Raw genomic sequence first — 7244 nt, forward strand, 5'->3', positions numbered from 1 at the left:
TAATACTCTCACTATCCCCTGAAATTGGCACTCTCATAGAGCCCCTTTTACAGATGAGAAAATTGAGGTTCTGAGAAGTTAAATAAATCTCCCTAAGGTCATATAGCTAGCAAATGACAGAGCCAAGATTTGAACACAGCCCTTGGTTCAGAATCCTGTTCATAATTACCAGCTATGCTGCTTCTTAGATGTCATATACAAAACACTATAAAGAGTAGAATACAGGAAATAACAGGTGACCACAAAAACTTGAATCTTTGAGAGTTTGACCCTGTGAATTGCATTATTTGGGATCCCTTGCTGATTGCCTTCTGATTGGGTTCAACCATTGGGAGATTGGTGGGCAGAAGGAGAGAAGTCTCTCCTGTTTTGGTGCCCCAAATTTGGCAATAGCTACATCCCTCTGGCTAGCCCCTCCTCCTTTAGGACTCCAGTCCTCACTGAGCTCTGATAGAAGGTATAACTCTGTTCTTTCATCGACAGTGGGAAGTAACTTCTTCCAGCTATTGCTGGCCTCTTGGTACCTCACCATCCTTTGTTTATTCCCTTAACACTATCTACACCTTTCTAAGTAGGGGCTTCATTAGAGTCTCTCCATTTGAATCATCTGGAAATGAATTATGTCTTCCTGAATGATAGAGACAGTAGCCAAGGGGTAATGGGGACATGAGGACTGAAAGATTTAACTGGCTGCAAATCCTATATGCTCCACCACCATAAATAACAATGATGAGAGTTTTAACACTCATAGTTATTAGCACTTTACAATTTATAAAGTGCTTTCACATAAATTATATCATTTGAGTCAAGAAATAATCGCCAATAGTAGGTCTTATTATTTACTATTTAGACAAGCAAACTGAGGCTCAGAAAAGTCTCCCAAGGTCTCCCAGGTGACAAAACTGAGCTTCCTGAACCTGGCCTCCTGAGACCAAGACCAGCATTCTTTCTACTGCACCTTGTCTTCTTTTTAGTTAGTGAGATGACAGGACTCCTTTCCTGTATAAAGCCTCCTGCAGTGGGTAGGCGAAGAACGTCTAAATCATGTCAGGAATCCCAAGGACTCAATGCATTTCACACATAGCTAGTTTCACAAGAAATAAAACTTCCCGCCACCTCCTGGGACCTGTCTCACGGTGTGTAGGTTGATGAAGACTCATAAAGCCTGCCAACTTTATGAACAACGTCAGTATAGAGTGGGAACTGATAAAAGGTCTCTGGGGGCTGAAAATAACTGGACAAAGTGCTAAAAATCACCCCACAATGCCAAGAGATCATGCTGATGATTTCATTGAGCTTATTCCTTGGGTCTACGGCCCTTTTCCAACATATCTAACATCTCCTGTATGAATGCTACTTATTTCTCAAGTTCCATACTCCCTGACTATAGATTCAAATTTGATAAGGGTCTTCTGAGGGCCTACTCTGTGCCAGATGTTTCCATATGTATGATCTCCTTATAATTCCCATTGCAGCCCAGACAGGTGAGGCCATCTTTGCTCAAGGCCATAGGGCTGGTGAGTGAGAGGGTGGAGTAAAACCCAGGTCTCCTGGTTCTTTTCACAGTCTAATTCCCTCAATTCTGCTGCCACAGGTTGGGATGCAGTTTCAGCAATTTCTTCCCCTTTCTTTTCCTTTCCTTAGATGTGCCCAGTGGACACTTAAAGGGGAAAGGAGTCCATGGTGTTGAATCTGTTAACTCAGTCTAGGGGTATATGGAAGGGACTCTGCTGCATAAATAGGGAACAGGGCTGCTGGCCTGGGGATTTATGTTGTCCCAAAGCCAAGTCTTTTCTCATAGTTCTGAACTTGTTTTTTGGATTAGGAGGAAATTGGCCTGGAAAACCTCTCCACTAAAAGTAGCCTTTGAGAGGTTATATTCTGATACAGTGCTTCAGCTCAGTGACTGTGACAATCAGTATATACTAGCCATTGTTCTTTTTATTATTGTTTGCTGCTTAAATTATCAACATAGTGTACCAGCCTCGGAGTTTATATCCTTAATACTAATGATTCATCCAAATAGTCTTTCTCAATGGGAGTCTTCAATTTCCAAGTGTGACAGTAACAACCTGAATTAGGTAGTGGCAATGGGATTATGCAGAGAAGGGGACTGTTGAATAAACTCCTAGACATTTAGTACGAAGTCCAAGGCTTCTCAGTTTAACCCAGACTTACCCTCTTGCCATATAACTTGCTTATGATTCTCCTCCAGGCAACCTGGGTTAAAGTCGCAGCAAATTGCTCAAGCTCTTTGAACATACCATACTTTCATGCCTCTGTGAGGTTTTCCTGCAATGAACTTCCGTCTTTTTCCACTTGAGGAATGTCTGTGTTTATTTTAGGACCCAATTAAAAAATCATCTTCTTTCTGGAAACTTCCATGATCTCCTGTTCTCATCCCTATGCTAGAACTCATCACTTCTTTTTCTAGGCTCCGTAAGTAATGATGTCTTACCTTTAGTGTAGGATTTATCACTTTATAGAAAGAAAGCTCTTTGTATTCCCAACACTCTGATAAACTCTCCTCAGGGCAGGTGGCTGCTCCAGAGTGGGCACTGAGTGGAAGTTGATGCTGAATAAGGGGTTGAATCCTCATTCTATGTGTTAAGGATTCTGGGATTTGCTCATTCTCTGATGCTCACAAAGCTCTCCAGATTGTGGTTACACAACGGCAATTTATATCTCTGCTTTCAGATAGGACCAAGCTTTGGCTGGGTGCCTAACAAGATAGTGGACATAAATTAACAGTGGAGCAATTTACAGTCTGTCATATCTTACTGCTGAATGAATTTGTCACAAATCATATTACTCCGAAAACTATGGCAAGCGGCATCCATGGGGCTTAGGTCTTTAAGAGCGAGATTGTTCCAGCCTCACTCAAGTAAAACTGCCTTACTATGTTCCTCTTGTGTATGTGGACACCAGAATCTCTGAGCACTTCTGTTTATTTATCAAATCTCTGTTGACATTCACTTTGCGTTAGGGCTACCAGGGATGACCTTGGCCAGTTTGCTAATCCCCAACCCCAGTCCACCTGCTGTCAGAGCCAAATAGGATTTAGGAGTCTCTCTTAAACTCCTGATTCTATGCTAATATGATGTCATCCAGTCCTGGCTTATGCTCACCCCACACTTTATTACTCATTTTTCAAACAAAGCTAAAGCCTTGTGCTCTGTTTTGAAGGCACCAAGCAGAACCCTCTTTTTTGCTCTGCCCCATCTTCTCCTTCATCCTTCTTCCTCGTCTTCTCTTCCTCTTTCCCTATTCATTTGTTCCCCGAACCTTTCCCAACATTTGTACCCCTCTGTTTCTCACAATATCTCTGAGAAACTGTTTGCTATTTCACAGGGTAAAGAATCAGTTAGATTTGGGTTCCCTGGGCATTACTTTCCTCATTTGTAAAATGAGATTAATAACTGCTAAGTTACTGGGCTTGTGTGAGTATTAGTGTGCCTGGTATCCATTCATTCATCCATCCGTCCATCCGTCCATCCGTCCATCCATCCATCTATCCATCCATCCATTTAAAATACATTCATTCACTTTATAAATATTGTTTGAATACCTTAAATGGGTCAGGCCAAATGCTTAGCATTTAGGATACATAGTTGAACTCTAGACTATACTGTCAAGGACCTTGGAATCTACTGGAAGGATGGACAAATTAAAAGATAACTAAAAACTAAGGTGGGAAGTTCCAAGATTGAGATATGCTCAGACAATATGACAGTTTCATAGCAATCTTCACAGGGCTCCTGGGAGGTGTTTGGAGAGCTGCCAGGGCTCTGTTCTCGGGGGAGGGCTGCTCTTAGGTTTGAGGCCATAGTTAATACTCAAAAATGATGATGGCACTGCTGGTGGGAATGGCAGCACCAGCAATGGTAGCTCTATTATTATTATCACCTTTCTCAGTCAGTTTCTCTCTCTTCTTTTTCTCTGCTTCTCTTTCAGTTTCTTTCTGCATGTTTCTCTCTGTTTTTTTCTTTTTCTTTTTTATTTTTTTACTTTACATCTCTGGATTTCCCCTTTCACACCCTGTCTATCTTATAATTCTTTTGGGAGCATGTAACTATGGATGAACTGATGGCTGATTAAAACACAACTGGATCTTTTTATTACACGTTTTTCCTAAGGAAAAATTGCCCCAATGGCACCTGAACATATGGAAGAGCCACGGCTGCGTTGCAAACTGGTGGGGGCTGCCCCATGGAGGTAGATGCCCAGCGGCAACTCCCTGGCTCATCCCGTGATCTGTCTGGTTGGCCAAATGGAAGCAGGCCAGCCATCTAACAGTTAACTGTGATTCTTTTCTTCCCCATTTCATTTCAATCTCTTTGTTCTATGCAACCAAAGAGCTAATGGCTGGCGAATTTATTACGACCCATTGTTTGGCTCGTGGAATAAACTGATTCTTCCCCTTTCTGTGTTCTGACTCCCCCCCCCTTTGTCTGCAATTTTATTTTATGGTTCTTTTTGTACACATCCAACACATGCTGAGGTTATTGAAAAGCGCAAATTACACAGAATTCTATTTGCATATCTATTGAGGGTCCAATCCCAGAGTCCTTAGTCAGGCAGAATGCCCACTGACTCTTACCTCCTTTACTCTGCTCCTTCTTGGCACCAAAAGCACAGTCTGCCCCTCTGTTGCTTCTAGCAGACCCAGCAAATGGCCTTCGTGGACTGAGTAAGCAGAATCACACTGTAGAGCACAATGGTTTGGGCTTTCGCAAAGTTCCAACAAAGTTACTCAGTATCTTAGTGGGCAAGGTGCAGAAGAAGAGGTCAGATGACAGTACTAATTGGGACCAATTTAGTACTGGTGTGACTGGAAAAGTATAGGTATTGGAGTCACACAGGGTTACATGTGGAAACCTGCTCTGCCAATTACTTGCTTTTAAAAACATTAAACTTTTTATTTTGAGATACTTGTAGGTTCACAGGCAGTTGTAAGAGAGAATACAGATATGTCTCATGTACCCTACACCCCATCAGTTGCTTTTTTTTTTTTTTTTTTGAGGTACGCGGGCCTCTCACTGTGTGGCCTCTCCTGTTGTGGAGCACAGGCTCCGGACGCGCAGGCTCAGCGACCATAACTCATGGGCCCAGCCGCTCCGCGGCATGTGGGATCTTCCTGGATCGGGTCACGAATCCATGTCCCCCGCATCAGCCGGCGGACTCTCAACCACTGCACCACCAGGGAAGCCCCATCAGTTGCTTTTGACCTTAGGTAAGTTACTTCATGTACCTAGGTCTCATTTTCCTCATCTGTAAAATGGGAATAATAATAGTACACACCACATGAGACTGTTTGGAAGATCATCTGAAATAAGGTCTGTGAGACATCCTAGCACAGCACTGGTACCCAGCCTGTTCTCAAAAAACAGTCTCCTCAGCATGAAATGACAGTACCCAAATAATTCTGATTAATGGAGGAATATTGACCTGGAGAGGGTCTCTAGCAGTATATTCATTGTTTTGATTTAAATCCTGTCATGAAAAATAGCATATGTTTTTAACGTTTGATATAAGAATGATGTTTTTGTAGAAAAAATCAGAAAAATAGAATAACAAAAAATAGACTAAAATAACCCATCATCCTAACACCCAGTTAAAATTATTGCTAACATTTTATTGTATTTCTCCCATAGTCATGTTTTAAGCAAGAAAAAAGTATGATCGTACCTCTCATACATACCACATGAGATTGTGGTGTCTAATGGAATCATTATAAAAAATGCAGCAGTCTATTTTAGGGCTGTGTGATATTATACAGAAAGGAATATCACATTTATCCACTTTTTGGGGGTGTCCAGTGGCCTGCTGCCGGGCAACCAGTTTTTTTCCTTTCTTTCCTCCTTCTCCATCAACTTCTTCAATTCTTCTGTCTTCTCTTCTTCCTGGTCCTCCTCCTTTTTCTACTTACAAAGAGATATGTGTTAAACGTCCTTGTAATCGAATCTTTGCACTCATCTATGATTATTTCCTCGGAGTCCATTTCTAGGAGTGAATCTTGATGGCTCACAGGATCTGCACATTTTATGGGTTTTGATACACAGTGAACCACATTATTATCAGTTATTTAGATCAGAGATTCTTTAATCAGGGTGCATATCAAAAATCATCTGGAGAGCTTTTTAAGGCTATACTTCCCCAGGCTCGACCTCTGGAGGTTTTTATTCCAGGGATCTGGCACTTTTAAATGTTCCCGGAGGATTCCCATATGCACATCTGTTTGGGTACCACTGGCTGAGAGGAAGACAGAGGTAAAATGTCAACAAAATTTTCAAATGACAGGAGGCTGGAAAGAAGAATTAATTAATTAGGTGGTAATATAAGTTTTCCCCAAGATGTCCATATGCTGGAATAATAAGTGAGTGTGCTGAGGGGTCTTCATATAAATGGAAAACCTTCTGTAAGTGCCGCACTGTGTAGCTACAGCACGTAGATTATCTGACGGTTGCAACAACCCAGGCAGGAATGCGTTCTCTTATTTTACAGTTGAGGGAATTGAAACTCAGGGAGTTAACTTACTTGTCCAAGGTCAGCATTTGCAGAGGAAGTGTTAAACACAAGTCTTCTTATCTCCAAAGCCCATGCTTTTTATTCTTCACCACGATTTTTCATTGGTGCTTTTAAGAGGTATCAATACAAAGTTATGAGCTTGGACCCTCAAATCCAAATTCACAAAGAACACCATTAGGAGATACGCTTTATCTAAGGCATCTGTGAGATCGATTTAAAGCAACATTTCTCAAAGTACAGTCCCCAAATCACCAAAACAAGAATTATCAGTGGTGGTGGGGGGAGGACTGTTAAAAATGCAGATTTTGGAGCCATGCCATAGATCTACTGAATTAGGATCTCTAAATTGGGATCCAGAAATCTAGCAAACATCCAGGTGATTCACATGCACACTAAAGTCAGAGAACCAGAGGCTAAGAGTTTAATTAAACTTGGGTTTAATATAAATCAACAGGGTAATAATTCTGAAAAGACAAAAGAAATCTGGGGGCTTCCCTGGTGGCGCAGTGGTTGGGGGTCTGCCTGCCGATGCAGGGGATGCGGGTTCGTGCCCCGGTCCGGAAGGATCCCACATGCTGCGGAGCGGCTGGGCCTGTGAGCCATGGCCACTGAGCCTGCGCGTCTGGAGCCTGTGCTCCGCAGCAGGAGAGGCCACAGCAGTGAGAGGACTGCGTACCGCAAGAAATAAAAATAAATAAAAAATAAAAATAAAAAAA

This window comes from Orcinus orca, chromosome 1 (genome assembly GCF_937001465.1).
Source record: "Orcinus orca chromosome 1, mOrcOrc1.1, whole genome shotgun sequence".
Taxonomy (NCBI): domain Eukaryota; kingdom Metazoa; phylum Chordata; class Mammalia; order Artiodactyla; family Delphinidae; genus Orcinus; species Orcinus orca.